General features: G+C 48.5%; 1 protein-coding gene across 1 annotated transcript in view; it reads right to left on the bottom strand.

Annotated features, from left to right (window-relative positions):
- Positions 1-20,891, bottom strand: part of rsph14 (radial spoke head 14 homolog) — a 1,169,762-nt gene that overhangs the window by 3,860 nt on the left and 1,145,011 nt on the right. The window lies entirely within an intron of this gene.

The raw sequence follows: 20,891 nt of genomic DNA, 5'->3' as shown, positions 1-20,891 counted from the left end.
TACCTGGAATAGCCCGATCCCCGAGGGACCCGGATAATCGAGAATTGCCTATAGTAGGGAAAATGCTAGAATCTATTAATAGGGGTGTGATAACAGGGCACTTAGAAAATCAGAATATGATTAGGCAGAGTTAACACGGATTTATGAAAGGGAAATCGTGTTTGACAAATCTGTTAGCATTTTTTGAGGCTGTAACTAGCAGGGTAGATAAGGGGGAACCAGTGGATGTCGTATATTTGGATTTTCAAAAAGCATTCAGTAAGGTGTCACACAAGAGATTATTACACAAAAATATGGCTTATAGGATTGGGATAATATATTAACATGGATTGAAGATTGGTTAATGGGCAGAAAACATAGAGTAGGAATAAACGGGTCATTTTCGGGTTGGCAGACTATAATGGTGGGCTACCGCAAGAATCAATACTTGGGCCTCAGCTATTTACAATCTATATTAATGACTGAGCGTAATGTATCCAAGTTTGCAGATGATACAAAGCTAGGTGGGAAAGTAAGTTGTAAGGAGGATGCAAAGAGGTTGCAAAGTGATACAGACAGGTTAAGTGAGTGGGCAAGAACATGGCAGATGGAGTATAATGTGGTGAAATGTGAAGTTATCCAGTTTGGTAGGAAAAATAGAAAAGCAGAATATTTTTTAAATGGTGAGAGATTGGGAAATGTTGGTGTCAGAGGAACCGAGGTGTCCTTGTTCACAAATTTCAGAAAGTTAACATGCCGGTACCATAAGCAAATAGAAAAGCAAATGCTATGTTAGCCTTTATTACAAAGGGATTGGAGTATAAAAGTAAAGGGGACCGAAATTGCCCCTCTCCTTAAGGCCTGTTACCAGTGCAAATCGGCGGCCATGCTGCGGAGTGGAGTGGCCGCCGACTTTTCGTGACAGCTCAATTGCCCTTCTGAGGTTTCCCGGCGGTGCCCCGATCCACCCCCTACTGCTCCGTGTCATCACCGTGCGCACCACCGATCTACCCCCTGCCTCCTGACGGTGACATTCCCCTCTGAAAATCTTCGGCCGCCCGGCGTTGCCAAAACCTGTTTTATCCCGGTGGTCCAGTGAGCCTTCTGCAATGGCGATGCGGCTTCCCTTAAAGGGCAGGACGCACTGACGCTGCCGCCATGTTTTTTTTTCAGCCGACTGCCATGTCGTCCCGACAATTATGCCCCCGGGTTTGGCCGGAACACCAACAGGCAGCCTGGCACCCCCTCTTGGGTGCCAGGCCACTGGCTCAGCCAAAATCCTCCCTGGTAGCCCAGTGGACTGAAGTTTTAAGATCGCGAAGGCTCTCCCCTTTAAGTGAAGGGGAGAGCCGTGGTGACGCGGCGCCGTGATGATGTCATTGCGGCGGTCACTCTGCACCGCCCCCAACTTCCGCCCCTCAGGTGTTGCCACCGCCGTGTATCTGCCCCACTCTCGTGTAGTCACCGCCCCCATTAAGAGTGACTTCTGGATCTGAATTAAAAAAAAACAGCAAAGAGCGGAATTTCGCTCAAGCGACAACCTCAACCACAGCTGTGGTGAAAACCATTGCAAAACAATTGCACCCCGTTTCAGGCGGGGTGCAATTTCTAACCCAAGAAGTCTTACTGCAATTATTTGAGACCACACCTGGAGTATTGTGTACAGTTTTGGTGTCCTTACCTAAGGAAGAATATACTTGCCTTAGAGTGAGTGCAGTGAAGGTTCACTAGACTGGTTCCTGGGATGGAGGGATTGTCCTATGAGGAGACTGAGCAGACTAGGCCTATGTTCCCTCGAGTGTAGAAGAATGAGAGCTGATCTTATTGAAATGTATAAAATTCTTGAGGGGCTTAGCAGGTAGATGCTGGGAGGATGTTTCCCCTGGCTGGGGAGTCTAGAACTAGGAGTCACAGTCTCAGAATAAGGAGTCAGCCATTTAGGATTGAGATAAGGAGAAACTTCTTCACTCAAAGGATTGTGTATCTTTGAAATTCTCTACCCCAGAGAGCTGTGGATTTTGAGTATATTCAAGGCAGAGATCGGTAGCTTTTTGGATATTAAGGGAATCAAGGGATATGGGGATAGTGCAGGAAAGTGTTGAGGTAGAAGATCAGCCATGATCTTATTAAATGGCGGAGCAGGCTTGAGGGGCCGAATGGCCTACTCCTGCTCCTATTTCTTATGTTCTTATGAAATCTGGTACAGAGAAAAAGGCCTACAGTGATTAATGCCGGGGATTTCTGACTACTATCACTGCAAACAGAAATATGATAATGTAGCTGGAAAGTTAATTTTGATGAATAAAAGCATTACATTTGCGCCAACTCAAGGCTCATTTCTGATTCCTTGTGGTGAGCACTACACTAATCCAGCTGTAACACGATTTAGTGGCATGTACAAGGCATTCTAATGTTACTTAGGTTGTGGCAGTGAGGGCCCGTTCCTGCTATCAGCAGGCCCCAGTACCTGACACATTGCTGCCTGCAGTCGCACTCTGAGTGTTATAGCCATTCACATTACTGAGTGTTGAAGGGGGCGTGATTGCACTCTCTGAACATCAAACCTGCCCTGGCTTTCCAGCATTCACCATTTGCAGCTCAGCCTCATTATGCAACTGCTTGGATGTTAATGAGCTCTCCAGACTGTACAAAATTACAAAATATTCAAGAAAGCATCGACTAGTCTTTTAAATTATTCTTGCATGTGGCTGTGATAGGCAATTATTGAAGCACTGCAAATTCTTTACATTATGTTTTGTTGCATATTTGCTCTTTTCCCCTGAAGCCATTGATCCCCTGCTTTTATATATTCTGCTCGATCAATGGGTATCTCTTTCATGTAAAATTCCTTTGTGGGTTATGCTACATTTTTGATTTATGTTGTTATATATTTTCTGCATTCAGCAGGGGTCATTTTCACCATCACCACTTGGGTGGTCATCAAGTGGGGGTAGACTGTGACTTCGTGCAATAGTGCAAATCAGGTGGTCGCTGATACATAAGAACATAAGAAATAGGAGCAGGAGTTGGCCATTTGACCCCTCGAGCCTGCTCCGCTATTTAACAAGATCATGGCTGATCTGCTCTGACATGTCAGCTGTGGCGCAGGCAGTGGAAGGAGCGTGCGGCAAACCAGTTCCACCCCCCCCCTTCCCCCGACAAATGTCTGTCCCACCTGTGACAGGGTCTGTGGCTCTCGCATTGGACTGTTCAGCCACCAAAGGACTCAGTTTAGGAGTGAAAGCAAGTCTTCCTCGATTCCGAGGGCCTGCTTATGAGATGAGGTTGGCTCAGTGGGTAGCACTCTCAACTTTGAGTCAGAAGGTTGTGGGTTCAAGTCCACACTCCAGGGACTTGAGCACATAAATCTAGGCTGACACTCCAATGCAGAATTGAGGGAGTGCTGCACTGTCGGAGATGCTGTCTTTTGGATGAGACGTTAAACTGAGGTCCCGTCTGCTCTCTCAGATGGACGTAAATGATCCCATGGCACTATTTCGAAGAACAGCAGGGGAGTTATCCCCGGTGTCCTAGACAATATTTATCCCTCAATAACAAAAACAGATTATCTGGTAATTATCACAGTGCTGTGTGTGGGAGCTTGCTGTGTGCAAGTTGGCTGCGGTGTTTCCCACATTACAACAGTGACTACACTTCAAAAGTATTTCATTGGCTGTAAAGCACTTTGAGACATGCAGTGGTCGTGAAAGACGCTATATAAATGCAAGTCTTTCCTTCTTTTTATATGGAATTGGCAGCCCGTTTTACATCTCTCCTGATTCTTATTTCCATTGAAATCAATGAAAATCAGCCTGTTTCCATAATGGGCAGGCGATCCACAGCACCAGATTAATGCCTGGGGAGCAAGTTGAAAATCTAACCCAGCATCTTGGACTACTGCCATTGCCTTTGCTACCTGTGTCTCAAAGAGCGCTTTCACTTGGTCAGCTATCTAGGTACCCTCTTCGCTTTGTTTTGGCTTACTGTTTTTATCCCTTGTCCGTGTGATCTCACTTGACGATAGAAGGGAGAAGACTAACACTGGGCTGGTCTGTAACATAGGATTTAACTACCAAACAAACCTATTACACAGTAAAAGACTAAGTGAAAAGTGGCAAGGAATGAAAGAACTAGCATTTATGTAACGCCTTTCATATACTCAGGACATCCCATAGCGCTTCGCAGCTAATACAGTACTTTTGAAGTGTTGATAATGAACGTCACTATTGTAATGTAGGAAAATGTGCCAGCCAATTTGTGCACAGCAAGGTCCCACAAACAACAATGAGATAAATGACCAGATATACTATATTGGTGATGTTGGTTGAACAATACATTTGGTAGGGATACTAGGAGTACTCCCCAATTCTTCAGATAGTATCTGGGATATTTGATATCCACCTGAGAAGGCAAACAGGGCCTTGGTTTAATGTCTCATCCAAAAGACAGCACATTTAAAGCAGAGCGAGAATAAATTTCAGGTTAATGCAATTGGGAATGATAATTCACACTGGCTCCTTCCAGCTCTTAAAGGGGGGGTTGCATCATTGTGCAGATCCTCATTATCAGCATTGCTGCAACCATTCAATCCCCTGACCATAATGGCTAATCCCACTCCAAGGGAGAGAGCTCGTCATTTTAGAGACGAGGCATTGGAGGCATTGGTGGCATTGGTCGCGGGAGTGGAACAAAGGAGGGCAGTTCTGTTCTCAGCTACTGGAAGGAGGCCATTGCCCCAGGTCTTCAAGGCAACGTGGAGGGAAGTGGCCCAGGAGGTCTTGGCCAGTGGTGTGGTCGTAAGCAGTCTAATACAGTGCCGGAAGAAATTCAATGACTTCACTCAGATGGTTAAGGTGAGTACATGCTTCAAAAGGTCCGACATACCAGCATCTGAACCTCAGTCTGTACATACTGCACAAAGTACCATGTCCCACCACTCACCCACCAAGCATCTGCACCTACTCAAACTCACATCCCCAGCTCACGCCTTGCTTACAATTGCAGCTATTCAACAATGGCAGGCATATCTCCCAAACACATAGCTGCACTCTGACTCACACACGTTCATTTCTCTTGCAGGCCAAGATGGCCCACAATAGAAGGGAGCAGCAGAGGACAGGTGGGGGTGATGCACAGCTCCAACAGCTCTCAGACCATGAGGAGCATGTGCTGTAACTCATTGGGCAGCAGGTTGAGCGCTGTTACCATCGGCAACGTCGACCCTGTTGGGGACAACAATGGTATCTTCATCCCCTCTCCTTTTCTCATCCCACTTCCCCCTCACACCACAATCCTTTCTCACTTTCCAGCTCTTGGTACCTCTGCCTTCGTTGCTCCATTCCTGGCCTCCTGCCCTCACCTTAACATGAGTTCTGTGCCTTTATGCTTTCAGATAATCAGCAACCAGATGACCAGGCTGTCCATGAGCCTCCCCCTGAGAGTGAGGAAGGAGAAGAGGAGGAGGCGCAAAGCACCGTGTCACTGCATCTCTCACCCGCAGGCACCACCTCAGATCCTGGCGCTACGCAATCTTTAGAGACAAGTTTAGTAGAGGGGTCTGCACTCAGTGATGCACCGGGGATGAGCAGGCTGCAGCAAGGCCAAGGGGAAAGGGTAGCTCAGGAGCCAGCTCCCCAGAGGGCAAGTTCGCACGTGAGTTCTGCTGCACAGGATTCAGATGAGAACCTTGATGGGGAGGCGTTCACAAGAAGGGTGATGGGCATGCACTCCAAGATGATAGGTGCAATGGCAAGGGTGCCCGAGAGCCTTTCGGCAATGGCAAGGAAGTTGGAGGAGTCCACCTCTAGCATTGCACAGAGCTCTGCATGCACCATGGAGCCCATCATTGCCAGTCTGCAGAGGATGATGGATTCACAGACAGACCGTGGGGACCCAGACCTCATGATGCGTGTCACAGGTGGGACAGACAATGTGGCAGCTTCCATTGCAGCACAGGCGGAAGCCACACAACGTCATAGTGGTGTAATGATTGCTGGCATTGAAGCTCAGGCTGCTCTCATGCAGTCTCAGCTGGATGCCACGCAAGCTCTGACTGCTGCCATCGTCGCTGGGTCCACCACAGTCCACCGGGGATCTCATGGTGTCGCAGCAGGCCACCAATCTGTGCCCCAGCAGATCGGTGGGGATGCTGAGATGCTGCCCTAGGGGAGTGGCAGTGGGTTAGTGGAGCAGGAACCTGCTGTCCTCTCTCAGGATGACAGTATTCCTGATCCCACCACTGCCACTGCTTCATTGCACTTGTCGCTGCCTGTCATCCAGCCAGCCCAGACTGCTGCCACCCAGCCTGAGGTGGTGCAGTCTACAGCCAGGCCTTCCAACCCATTATAGTTTCTGGTACCGAAATTCAGCAGCCTTCCATCAGCCCTGCTGCAGCCACTGGGGGGACACTACGTAGGGACAGTAGATTAGGAAAAGGCACCGTCCCTCGAAATCGAGGAAGACTTGCTTTCACTCTAAAAGTGAGTTCTCAGGTGACTGTACAGACCAATGCGGAAATTACAATTTCTGTCACAGGTGGGACAGACAGTGGTTGAAGGAAGGGGTGGGTGGGACTGGTTTGCCGCACCCTCCTTCTGCTGTCTGCTCTTGATTTCTGCATGCTCCCGGAGATGAGACTCAAGGTGTTCAGCGCCCCCCTGGATGCTCTTCCTCCACTTTGTGCAGTCTTGAGCCAGGGATTCCCAGGTGTCGGTGGGGATGTTGCACTTTATCAGAGAGGCTTTGAATGTGTCCTTGAAACGTTTCCTCTGCTCACTGGGACTCGCTTGCCGTGTCGGAGTTCCGAGTAGAGCGCTTGCTTAGGGAGTCTCGTGTCGGGCATGCGGATGATGTGGCCTGCCCAACGGATCAGTGCTTCAATGCTGGGGATGCTGGCCTGAGCAAGAACAGTGATGTTGGTGCGAATGTCCTCCCAGTGGATTTGCAGGATCTTGCGGAGGCAGCGCTGGTGGTACTTCTCCAGTGCTTTGAGGTGTCTACTGTATATGGTTCACGTTTCTGAGCCATATAGAAGAGCAGGTATCACTACTGCCCTGTAGACCATAAGCTTGGTGCCAGATTTGAGGTCCTGGTCTTCAAACACTCTCTTCCACAGGCAACCGAAGGCTGTGCTGGCACACTGGAGGCGGCGTTGGACCTCATCATCGATGTCTGCCCTTGCTGATAACAGGCTCCCGAGGTATAGAAAATGGTCCATGTTGTCCAAGGCCGTGCCGTGGATTTTGATGACCAGGGGGAAGTGCTGTGTGGCGGGGTCAGGTTGGTGGAAGACCTTTGTCTTATGGATGTTTAGTGTAAGGCGGAGTTTAGTGTAGAGGGGAAGTAAGGGTTTGCACAAGGGTTGTAAATATGTGGTTACTGAATTTGGATAAATTTATTAATGGAATGTTGCAGATTTGGTGCTGTGTCTCATTTCAACTTTGGGGTGTGGTACGGAATGAGAAATTGATGGAATGATGGGGAAGTGACCTCGAATTCATTGGAACCGAAGTCTGATGAGGCGGTCACGAGGTCAATTGAGTGACTGCCTCCTCCATCGCAACTGTTCGTGCTCCTCCTCCTCCTCTTCCTTGTCCTCCCCGTCTCCCTCTTTCTCTTCCTGAGCTGGTGCGGCTATGCCAATGGCTGCGCACTCATGATGGCCAGGTTGTGCAGCATGCAGCAGACGACGACGAAAAGGGACACTCACTCAGCCGAGTACTGGAGGGCTCCTCCCGAGCGGTAAAGGCAGCGGAAGGGTTGCTTGAGCACTCCGATGGTCTGCTCCATGATGTTCCTGGTCGCAGCATGGATGTTGCTTTATGAGAGCTGGGCAGGAGTGTTGGGGTAGGGGAGGGGAATCATGAGCCAGGTGGAGAGCGGATAACTCTTGTCTCTCAGCAGCTAGCCGCAAGCTTGATGTGGCGGCTGGAACAGAGTTGGCACACCGGTCTGGCGCAGGATGAAGGCATCGTGGCTGCTGCCAAGATAGTGGGCATTGACGGTGCGGATTCGCTGTACATTCAGTGAGTGGTAGCCTTTGCGGTTATGGAATACCTCAGGGTTGTTATGCTGCGCCTGCAAAGCCATGTGGGTGCAGTCAGTGACGTCTTGCACCATGGGGAAGCCCACTATCCTGGCAAAGCCACATGCACGCTCGTGCTGCTTCTCTCTGGTGATGGGGAAGGAAATGTAGTCTTTTTTCCTTCTGTAGAGAGCATCTGTGATGTTGTGGATTCAGCAATGTACAGCAAACTGAGATAAGTTAGATATGCCTCCTGTTGCACACTGGAAGGATGCACTAGCTTTGAAATGGAGCACGATGGTGCCCTTGACTGCCACTGAGAGAGCCGTCCTCACCCTGGTCTGAGGCTAGAGGTCTGGTTGCAGGAGATGGCAGAGCTCTGTGACCACATCCTTGCTGAAGTGCATCCTTATAAGACACTGTTCCTCAGTTAAATTGATGTAGGAGAACTGCTGCTGGAATACCCTGGGAGGGTAAGGCCCCCTGTTGATAGCCCTGTTGGCCCTCCTCTCTCTGGCCACATTTACCAATCTTGCTCTCTGCCTCCGCTGCCTCCAACGGTGATGCCGGAGGGCAAGGTCCAGTGCCGGCACAGTCCCCATTAAAATATGGAAATGTTGCACTTTGAAATATCACTTCAGCTGCACTTCAGCAAGGACGTGGTCACAGAGCTCTGCCACCTCCTGCAACCAGACCTCGAGCCTCAGACCAGGGTGAGGACGGCTCTCTCAGTGGCAGCAGGTGGTGAAGAAGGCAAATGGTATGTTGGCCTTCATAGCTAGGGGATTTGAGTATAGGAGCAGTGCAATTGTACAGGGCCTTGGTGAGGCCTCACCTGGAATATTGTGTTCAGTTTTGGTCTCCTAATCTGAGGAAGGATGTTCTTGCTATTGAGGGAGTGCAGCAAAGGTTCACCAAACTGATTCCCGGGATGGCACGACTGACATATGAGGAGAGACTGGATCAACTAGGCCTTTATACACTGGAGTTTAGAAGGATGAGAGGAGATCTCATAGAAACATATAAGATTCTGATGGGACGGGACAGGTTAGATGCGGGTAGAATGTTCCCGATGCTGGGGAAGTCCAGAACCAGGGAACACAGTCTTAGGATAAGGGGTAGGCCATTTCGGACTGAGATGAGGAGAAACTTCTTCACTCAGAGAGTTGTTAACCTGTGGAATTCCCTGCTGCAGAGAGTTGTTGATGCCAGTTCATTGGGTATATTCAAGAGGGAGTTAGATATGGCCCTTACGGCTAAAGGGATCAAGGGGTATGGCGAGAAAGCAGGAAAGGGCCACTGAGGGAATGATCAGCCATGATCTTATTGAATGGTGGTACAGACTCGAAAGGCCGAATGGCCTACTCCTGCATTTATTTTCTATGTTTCTATGTTTCTATGTTTCTAAATGTAAGTGATTAGCTCTGAAATCCCGATTTCTTCTTCCCACGGGCGTTCGATTAAAAATAGGAGAAAAGATGCGCACTTACCTTTTGGTCGAACGCCCACCAGAGAACCCGGACTCGAGGCTTCCTCTTCTTGCGCAGTGGAGCACATTCACATTGGGACGTCCGTAGGAGTCACGTGGGCCTGGACACCCAATCACAGTAAAGTATTTTCTCATTCATAGTAATAGGAGTTTCGTACGTCCGAAACTCCTACAAGTTGAACCTCCCTTATCCAGAACTCCCTTATCCAGAACCACCCCTCATCTAAAACCATTCCCGGCCACTCCGACATGAACAAATTGAACAAATTGAAGTCCTTCCTCGCTGCCGACTTGCGCAATCGCTGGCCTGAACCTGCGATCCACCGTGCCCCCCATGATCTCTCTGCCACACTCCCAGTCCCAAGCCAGCCAGCCCCGATATCCTCTTGCTCAGTACCTGTACCATCCAATTTAATGTGACCATCCCTCGTCCGGAAAAATCCCTTCTCTGGAACAATACCTTATCTGGTCCCGAAAAAATACCTTATCTGATCCCGAGGGTTCTGGATAAGGGAGGTTCAACCTGTATTACTATGAATGAGAAACACCCTCAAACACTGCATAAAAAATTTAAAAACACCTTACATTATTAATACATTATAGAAATTAAAGTTGATAGAAATGTTTTTGAAAAAGAAAATTTGCTGATTTAAAAAAAAAGTTTTAATTCGGGTTTAAAATAAAATTACCTGAGTGGGCAGGGTTTTTAACATAAATATGTATTTTTTAATTCTATTTTTATGTGTCTTTGATATATTTTAAAACTCTTAAGCTGGTAAAAGTAGACTATGCGCCAGCTTTTACCTGGCGCAAGAGTTTTAAGGACATTCGCTGGGCAAGAGATGGGCAAATAGCTCAATCTCTGCCGTGGGAATGTCCATCTCCCCGAGATGCATTGGATCTGTCAAGACAGAAACTTGATAGATCGGAAAAGCTGGTTTTTGGCGCATCTGCATTGCGCGCCGAAAACCAGCTTTTGCGATGCCTTCCCGGGTCCGTACACGCTCTGTACGGACCCGGAAAGGCTGGGATTTCAGGGCCATTAATTTTTCTGAGGCAGAAGACTCCTTAAATTGAAAAACACATTGAAATCGGTTAACAAGCCTGTTTGTTTATGTGAAACTGACAAGGTAGCATTCTTTGCCGAGTAAAAATAAAATGGATGTTGACGCCTTTAAATGCGCTCATCCAGCGGCCATCCGACTGCATACCACCTCCTCTAGCTGCCGTTGCTAACAGCAGGCACTCAGGCAGGCGGCAAGAGGGCAGTTCTGATCCGGGACGGTAACGGGGCGCTGCGTACCGGATGATGTCACAATCACCAGGTTGCTAGGGACCGAGCTGCTAAGTCTTAGTACCAGCGCAAAAGCGGCAAAGGATTTTGCGGGCGTCGCTCAATTAGCCCTGCACGGTCGCATTCCCATTTGCGCCCCGTTATTGGCCCTCTGAGGCGCTAACAGGAGGCGCAAAGGTGGTCAATTTCTCCCCAAAAACTCCACAGGAAAAATGATCCACCCGTGGCTAACTAAAGGGGTAAGGATAGTACTTGATTAAAAGAAGAGGCTTATAATGCTGTGAAGAATAATAATAAGCCTGAGGATTGGGAGAGCTTTAGAAACCAGCAAAGGATGAACAAAAAGTTGATAAAAAGGGAGAAAATAGAATATGAGAGTAAACTAGCAAGAAATCTAAAACCAGATTGTAAGAGCTCCTACAAGTATGTGAAAAGGAAGAGAGTAACAAAAGTAAACATGAGTCCCTTAGAGGCTGAGACAGGAGAAATTATAATGGCGAATAAGAAAGTGTCAGAGACTTTAAACAAATGTTTTGTATCTGTCTTCACAGAAGACACAAAAAGCATACCAAAAATAGTGGGGAACCAAGGGGGTAACAACAGTGAGGAACTTAAGCGCAGGATTTTGTTCACCTCGGAGGTTCCGGTGTGGCCTTGCTGCTAGCTCCATCGCTCTGCCTAAAATTAATTTATGTTAAGGGGGCTTATTAAGCCCGTCCAGCACATTTCCCGGTCCAATTAGAGGAAGTGGGTCTGGTGACATCATTCATGGCGCGTCATCAGCTGGTTTCCTTAAAGGGACCATAGCCACTTTACTTTTGATGTTTGTGCTTTCAGTGTTCTCTACCATTGAGGTGCTGCAAACACTGACAATCATTTCACACAGCATCAGGGCTGCACCCAGGTTTTCCCAAGATTCCCTCCATATGCTTATGGAGCGAGTCACAGCATGCAGGGAAGTCCTCTTCCCTTCTCCTGGGTGGAAGAGACCTCCCCAGGTCACCAGCACAGCCTGGTTGCACATTGCAGAAGAGATCACCAGCAGGGATGTGGTCAGGAGGACCTGGGTGCAGTGTCGCAAACCTTTCAGTGATCTCATTAGATCTGACTTCCCTTCACTACTCCTGCACATCCTTACTCACACCAACTTACCTCGCACCTCCACCAATTTCTCTTTCTCTATCTACATTATTACACCCCCATCTCATTAACCACTCCTCACACTCACCCTCATCCTACTTCAATCATACCAACTAACAACACACATGGGTAGCCACTTGGGTGTTTTATGCAATGTTCATGCAAAGTTTCTGTTAATGTGCTGTCAAACATTGAAACCTTTATTTTCAACACTTTCCGTTCTTGGCCAGATTTGTGCACACCTTTGGAAGTGGCTTAGTGAGTTGCAGTGAATGGTGAGACATAATGATAACCCCCGCAATGGTGGTGAGTGTGAAAGGAATGGCTTGGGCATTGTAGGGATGCTTTATGGTGTTGGTGTGAGGTGGTGCCAACCTGGCGCATCATATGGCAGTCAAGGGGGACAGCACCAAGTGAAGTAAACCTGGCCATGGTGAGACCATCCCTGGCATCCTGGACAGCAATGTGCTCAGGTACTGATGTCCTGTGTCCTGTGCAGCATCAGGAGATTGCGGAGATTGGTGTTATTGTTGGTGCTGCTGGTGTGCCTGGTGCTGCTGGTGTTGGGGATGATTGTGGTCGGATTCTGAGGACCAAGGTGAGACAGTATAAATGGCACCCATGTTCATGGAATTGATGGCAGATGAAGTAGAGATGACAAAAGCATTCTGTCAATGGTGAGAGACTTCTTCCAATGAGGTGAGAGTGGATGGCGAGTGGAAAATGCAGAATCTGTGCTGGAAATGGACTGAGAAACAGTTTGTGGCTGAGGAAAGTGATCTCTGTCAGGTGGGAGCTTTTTCTGTACATTTGAAGCCGTCAAATAATCAGCTGGAGCAATGGCCACTGAACTCCCACCTCAGGTTGATAGACATGGTCCCCAAACAGCGTGGTTCCTGTGGCCATGAAGCTAAAGTTAAAAAGTAAGTTAAAAAAAAGCCAGCTATGGGTCTGTTAAGTACATTATAATGAGTTTAATTTGATCGCCCGCCGCTGCCTGTCGGGTCTGCTCAACACTGACAGAGTGAACATTGGGAAAGGTGTGTTATGGCAGGTTGACAGCGGGATCCTGACCCGCTGTATAAAAATACTTTCCCACCTGACCTGCCACCGATCCCATTCACTGAAACCCTAGAAAATTCCGGCCAAAGTAATTAATATCAGAAGAGAAAAAATACTTGAGAAATTCATGCGACTTGGTCCAGTGGCAAGGATTATCCAAGAGGACTGGAGACCAGCTCTGCTGCACGGACCTAGTGCACACATGTATCGCAGTGTGGGCTGGCCCGTGCTGTCCCTGGGCCCCTGGACCCGAACTCACGCCTCCCCTGGGCCCCGATCACATCTCTCTACAGTCGCTCGCCGCTCCTTCGCCCCGACCTCGCTGCTCCTGCTGTATCTGCCCATGCTCCAATCACTGTTAAGGTATTCAGTTATAAGCTGCATCACAGCTCAGCACAATCGTGTCCAACCTGATGTCAAGTAGCATGCACTTTCCCGCTTGGCCATAGACTGCCCTAAGTGGAGGAAGTGTATCTGGGAGGGCGCTGAGCTCCTCAAGTATCGTCGCCGTGAGCATGCAGAAATCAAGCGCAGGCAGCGGAAGGAGCGTGCGGCAAACCAGTCTCCCTGCCCACCTTTTCCCTCAACGACTATCTGTTCCACTGACAGAGACTGTGGTTCTCATATTGGACTGTACAGCCACCTAAGAACTCATGCTAAGAGTGGAAGCAAGTATTCCTCGATCCCGAAGGACTGCCTATGATGATGATGATGACTTTCCCGCATTGGTTGCCGGATGGCAATGAGGAGCTCTGGCTGCTGCTTCCCCCATAAACCAGTACCACAGAGATCAATTGTAGTGCCTTCACCACTGCCCTGGTTGAGAGCAGCTCATTTGGAATAGACCAGGGATGGACCCTGGGACTGCTGTGGTCTGTATTACTCTGTACCACACCACATGTTACATTCATCCACTGAGAGAGCCTTTCTATTGTGTTTTTATCAAACTGAAGTAAATGCTGCAGAAATATAAAGGCATAAAAATACAGGGTGAAAGAGGAAATCCTAGAGGGCTTGAAATTCTGCTTTGTAGCGCCCAATTTTCTGGCCAAAATTGGCATCCACACCGTGCGCGCGCACTTCAGGATGCCATTTTGGTGAGGGCGGTGACAGCAGGCGTTAGGAGCATGCGCCAGAAGTATGTAGAGTAGGCCGATTGTGATGTCAATCAGCGTGCAGTGCTGATTTGACGCCAGCGCTGCCATTTTTGTCCTCACGCTGGAGCTAACGCCCTGTGTTAACTACGCATAGCTGAACAGGCATTCAGCAGCAGCAAGGACCCTCCCACCAGTGATATTTAAAGGGATCAGCAACCACTCTAAGGTTAGTTGCTGATTAATTTCTACTGGCTCTGTGTAAGTTTGTGGGAGTATTTTGGAGCTTTCCAGAATTGTTCAAAGTTGGTGAGGTGACAGGGAGCAGTGCTGCAAGTGGAGAAGGCCTGGGTTCTGACTTCAAAGGTTCTGCTCAGACCACTTTCTCCCTGTCATGGGAGCTCTAGTTACCATCCCCCTTGGCCTGCAGCATGACAAAGAGATGGAGCAGGGGCAGTGAAGAAGAGGATAAGCTGCTCACAGAGAGAGGAGGAGGAGGGGGAGATGGGCTCTCAACAGAAGGCCTTCCCTACCTAGGGTCTTCCGAGAGCAATTCTCTTACCTCAACCTGAGCCCAGAGCAGTGTCTGAGGCATCTGTGCTTTACAAAGGAAGTGCTCACAGAACTCTGCCACCTCTTGCAACCAGACCTGCAGCCTCACACCAGGGCAAGGACAGCACTGCCAGGGGCTGTGAAGGTGACTGAGGCCCTGAATTTCCTTACATCGGGATCCTTCCAGGCTGGATCAGGCGACATCTCTCACATCAGGGGCCGTATGGCCTACTCCTGTTCCTATTTCTTATGTTCTTATTTTAACATCTCCCAGTTCACCGTCCATTGCTGCATAAGAGAGGTGACAGGCGCTCTTTATGCCAGGAGAGGGGACTTCATTGTCCTCTCTTTGACCAGAGAGAAGCAGGCAAAGCATGCACATGGCTTTGCCAGGATAGCGGACTTCCCCATTGTGCAGGGTGCCATCGGCTGCAGGCACGTGGCTTTGTGAACACTTTATCTAAATACTGAGATGTACCGCAACTGCAAAGGCTACCAGTCACTGAATGTGCAGTCGGTGTGCGACCATGTTCAGCACATCATGATGGTGAATGCCCGGTATCCTGGCAGCAGTCATGATGCTTTTATTCTGCGCCAATCCGCTATTCCCTCAGTCTTTGAGCCACCATGACAAACCAGAGGGTGGCTAATGGATGGCAAGGGCTATCTGCTGACCACCTGGTAACGAAAGCGACGCTGCCACATGGAATCTGACAGAGCAGACCATAGGCGTCCTTAAACAACGCTTTCGCTGCACAAGCTCGCCATCATGACGGCACAGCCCTTGTCACCAGGCATATTGCAACCAGCTGAGGAAGCGGAAGAGCAGGAAGTGGAAAGGAGGAGGCAACACAGCCCCTTTCAGCCCGGGCTGTGCATGTTTGACACATCCGCCCAAACCTTACCTTCCCTTGGTTCAAATGAATTTTTAGCTGTTACTCTGTTTTACAGCATCTTATACAGTCATAGCTAGAAGTAGCCAACAATAACCCAATTATTAGTCTCCGAGTCCCACAGCTGTGTCATTTTCTCATGCAAATGATATTTCATCATTGTAAATTCTAATTCCATGTAAAACTGAGCCCCCCAGTGAAACAGCTCATCTCTACTCTGTCCTCTCTGAATTTCCTTTAATTGGAGTATCGTATGGTAAGTTATGCATCCTACGGCTCATTTCCTCTTCCTTCTTTACTGAATGTATCAAATATTTAAACTCAGTGACGTGAAGTAATTCATTTACCCACATGACACAGCGGGGCTTTGAGGGCATGAAGAGCACACCAATGGGCTCCCAGAAGCATTATTTACTTTACTTCGAAGATCTTCTTAACGGAGACTCTGTCTTTGACGGGAGTGTCCTTGACTCCATCCCTCAGCATGCTACCCGCCACCACCTCAGCACAATCCCAGGCCGGCATGAGGTTGAAAAGGCCATCTGACAACTAAAGCACAACAAGGCCTCAGGAGCAGATGGAATCCCCGCCGAAGCACTAAAGCATGGTGGAGAAGCACTACTGGTGCTAATCCATCAACTCATTTCTCTTATTTGGAAGGAGGAGAGCTTGCCAGTGGATCTCAGAGACGCTGTAATCATGACCATCTTCAAGAAAGGTGTTAGGTCTGATTGCGGTAATTACAGAGGAGTTTCGCTGCTGTCTGCCACAGGAAAAGTCAACACAAGAATCCTCCTCAATCACCATGTCCCAGTTGTTGCGGAACTCCTCCCAGAGTCGCAATGCGGATTCCGCCCACTAAGGGGCACAATGGACATGATCTTCACCGCGCATCAAATTCAAGAAAAATGCAGGGGGCAGCACCAGCCTCTGTACATGACCTTCTTTGACTTCACAAAGGCCTTTGACACTGTCAACCGGGAGAGATTATGAACTGTCCTCCTCAAATTCTGCTGCCCTCAAAAGTTCATCCTCTGACTGCTTCACGATGACATGCAAGCCGTGATCCTGACCAATGGATCAACCACAGACCCAATAAACGTGCGAACCGGGGTCAAGCAAGGCTGTGTCATTGCACCAACGCTCTTCTCGATCTTCCTTGTTGCAATGCTTCATCTCACGCTCAATAAGCTCCCCGCTGGAGTGGAGCTAATCTACAGAACAAACGGGAAACTGTTCAACTTCCATCGCCTCCAATCCAGATCCAAGGTTGTCTCATCCTCTGTCATTGAATTACAGTATGTAGACGACGCTTGTGTTTGCGCACACTCGGAGGTTGAACTGAAAACCATCGTCAACACCTTCACCGAAGTGTACGAGAGTATGGGCCTTACACTAAACACCCGTAAGACAAAGGTTCTCTACCAACCTGCCCCCACCACACAGTACTGCCCCCTGATTATCAACATCCATGACGAGGCCTTGGACAACGTGAAGCACTTTCTATACCTTGGGAGCCTACTGTCAATAAGGGCAAACTTCGATGACGAAGTCCAACACTGCCTTCAGTGTGCCAGTGCAGCCTTCGGTTGCCTGAGGAAGAGTGTATTTGAAGACCAGGACCTCAAACCCAGCACCAAGCTCATGGTCAGAGCAGTAGTGATACCGTCCCTCCTATATGCTTCAGAGACATGGACTATGTACAGCAGGCACCTCAAAACACTGGAGAAGTACCACCAACGCTGCCTCCGCAAGATCCCGCAAATCCATTGCAGGATAGGCGCACCGACGTCAGTGTTCTCGCTCAGGCCAAAATCCTCAGCATTGAAGCATTTACCACGCTCGATCAGCTCCGATGGAGGGGCCACATCATCCCCATGCCCGATACTAGACTCCCGAAACAAGTGCTCTACTCAGAGCTCCGACACGGCAAGCGGGCCCAGGTGGGCAGAGGAAACACTTCAAGGACACACTCAAAGCCTCCTTGAAAAAGTGCAACATCCCCACTGACACCTGGGAATCCCTGGCCCAAAACCGCTCAAAGTGGAGGAGAAGCATCCGAGAAGACACCAAACACCTTGAGTTTTTTCGCCGGGAGCATGCGGAAGCCAAGCGCAAACTGCGCAAGGAGTGCACGACAACCCAAGCACCCCACCCACCCGTCCCGCCAACCACCGTCTGCCCCACCTGTGACAGACACTGTCGGTCCCGCATTGGACTCTTCAGTCTCATGAGAACTCATATTAGCGTGGAAGCAAGTCGTCCTCGACTCCGAGGGACTGCCTAAGAAGAGGAAGAAGAAGACATACTTTACTGGAGTAATTAGATTGCAACGTTAGTTCTGTCAGCCACTGATCCCAATCCAGAATGCCACATAGGTCATGTATTTCATATATCGAGATAAGAGTTTGGTGCTGCTGTGCTTGAATGTGATACGGTAGGAGGTATTTTTCTCTGTTCTCCTCCTCTATTCAGGCCAACGGAGGCCAATGACTACTATGAGCAAAGAGAGGAAGGACTTGTTCCTATGCCTCCGCCTGGGCATAGTCAGGGTAATTGATCCTCTGCTTTCAGCTTCCACTGACTCTACAATTAAAATTAGGGTCTTAACAAGGTGGGGGCAGAGAGGGGAATCACATGTTTCCAGGGAGCTGCACTACTCCCTGGCTCACACTGGAATCGTGTATTGCAAAACTAAGCACTGCCAGCTCGTGATTTACTACCCATTAAAAGCACTGCATATTATTATATATTATAACAAGGATATAGAGTTACTGGAGTGGGTGCAGAGAAGATTTACAAGGATAATACCAGAAATGTGAGGGTATATCAGGAAAGAAGGCTGAGGGGTGCCCTAACAGAGGTCTTTAAAATTATGAAAGGTTTTGATAGAGTGGATACAGAGAGAATGTTTCCACTTGTGGGGGGAGAGCAAAACTGTAGACCATCAATATAAGATAGTTACCAAGAAATCCAACAGGGAATTCAGAAGAAACTTCTTTACCCAAAGAGCGGTGAGAATGTGGAACTCGTTACCACAGGAAGTGGTTGAAGCGAATAGTATCGATGCATTTAAGGGGAGGCTAGACAAGCATGTGAGGCCGAAGGGAATAGAGGGTTATGCAGATAGATTTAGATGAGGAAAGACGGGAGGAGGCTCGAGTGGAGCATAAACGCCGACATGGACTGGTTGGGCCGAATGGCCTGTTTCTGTGCTGTATATCCGATGTAATCCTATGTAATTAACTTCATTGGGAGCAGCAATTTTGTGATCATGTGCTCCTGGCACATGCCAAGGAAGAACATCTCCGAATTTATGCCCACAAATTCCATCCAATAACTCTGTGTCACTGTGTATCGGCCATGTGCTCAATTTTGGCCAGGAGTTGCTCCATTCTTTTGGAGTAACTTGGTTTTTCTGGCGTAACTTAAAAATCCCCATTTTCCCCAATCAATTTGCACCAGTGTAACTGAGTTAGTTTGTTACAATTATTTTAGGTTAATTTTTATTCTCAAAAGGGGACGTTACCAGCCACCTATGCCAGTTCTGCCCATTGAGGCAACTTTGGCCAACTAATAGTTACTCCAAATCTACTTAGGCCAACGTATGTGGCCACTTCAGAAAACCCTTGCAGAGAGTTAAAGAAATTGATGCAGGTAGGTACATCATTGGCCATTCGGCCTGGGGTAGGGGAGGGAAACGAAGAGGATCTGCCTGCACCTAAACCACCAAGCCTTACAAACCACCAAACCTTACAAACCACCAAACCTTACAAACCACCAAGCCTTACAAACCACCAAACCTTACAAACCACCAAGCCTTACAAACCACCAAACCTTGCAAACAAAAAGTAATAAGAATTCAATAAAAAATAAAAAATTGAAGTAAGTCCTACCTTCATCTTCAAACACGCCCAGGAAGACAGCGGGCCGGCCAGTGCGGGAGGCCAGGGCTTGGGGTGGGCAGGAGAACTGATAGTGCTCCTGCCTGTCACCCAGACTTTTCACCTCCACCACTATGCCTGGGAATCCAATTCCAAGTGCTGAGCACTCACTGTGCGAAGAACTTTGATAGCAGCTAAAAAGTTATCTTTTACCAGTTTGAACCCATGAAAAGCCTGTTTCTCAAGTGTTTCCTCACAACTCAGACCCTTGACACTAAAGATCAACCTTATAACTCTTCTCTGCCCGCCCCAACAAAGGAGGCAGAATAAATGTAGAGAACTTTACCTGAAGGAGCCCATCGCCACGCAGAGTCCTACTGTTGTCACAGACTCGCAGCGCTACGGCGCATGCACGGACCTCACCAGTGGAGTCCACTGCGCATGTGCAGATGTCCCGGCACAGTTTTCGGCGCAGAACGATGGCTCCACTCCTGACTCGACTGGCCACGTTGCACGACTGCAGGGAAGCGGCTGGACAGCAGCCCAAGTGGCAACAACATTTTTTGCCGCACCTCGGAAAACCGAAGTGCACCGAAAAACGGGCTGGGCCAAAATTGAGGCCCATGATGTACTATTACACCACCCTAGCTTACCAGTTACTTGACAACCTAACTAATCACTTGAATTTAGGTATCAGGCTTATACAATGCTCATAGATTCCTGTTCAAACAGGGTGAAAAAGGGCATGGTGCAGCTGTTTATACAGGAGGGGCTGGGGAGGAGTGGGCATTGCAGGGCCGTAAATGAAACGAATGGTCTTTTCTTTGTTCTGTGGGGCAAAGAGGAAGTTGAAATCAGCTGGGAACAGGGAGTAGTCAACACTGACATAATGCGTCAGGATTGTGTGAGTAATGACAGAATTCAAAGCGGTGAGGAATGATGAAAAGTAAAAAGTTGTCTGATGAAGAAAGGCTGAGCAGGTTGGGCCGATACTCATTGGAGTTTAGAAGAGTGAGAGGTGATCTTATTGAAATATATAAGATTATGAGGGGGCTTGACAGGGTAGATGCAGAGAGGATGTTTCCCCTCGTGGGGGAATCTAGAACTAGGGGGCATAGTTTCAGAATAAGGGGTTGCCCATTTAAAATGGAAACGAGGAGGAATTTCTTCTCTCAGAGGGTTGTAAATCTGTGGAATTCTCTACCCCAGAGAGCTGTGTAGGCTGGGTCATTGAATATATTGAAGGCGGAGATAGACAGATTTCTGAGCGATAAGGGAGTAAAGGGTTATGGGGAGAGGGCAGGGAAGTGGAGCTGAGTCCATGATCAGATCAGCCATGATCTTATTGAATGGCGGAGCAGGCTCGAGGGGCCAAATGGCCTACTCCTGCTTCGATTTCTTATGTTCTTATGTTTATGTAAATTTGCCAAAATACCTCAGTTGAGGAAAATTGTAACATTTTTATGATGATGTATATGCAG

Source organism: Pristiophorus japonicus, chromosome 8 (assembly GCF_044704955.1).
Source record: "Pristiophorus japonicus isolate sPriJap1 chromosome 8, sPriJap1.hap1, whole genome shotgun sequence".
NCBI classification, from domain to species: domain Eukaryota; kingdom Metazoa; phylum Chordata; class Chondrichthyes; family Pristiophoridae; genus Pristiophorus; species Pristiophorus japonicus.
This window is presented reverse-complemented; position numbering and strand designations above follow the sequence as displayed.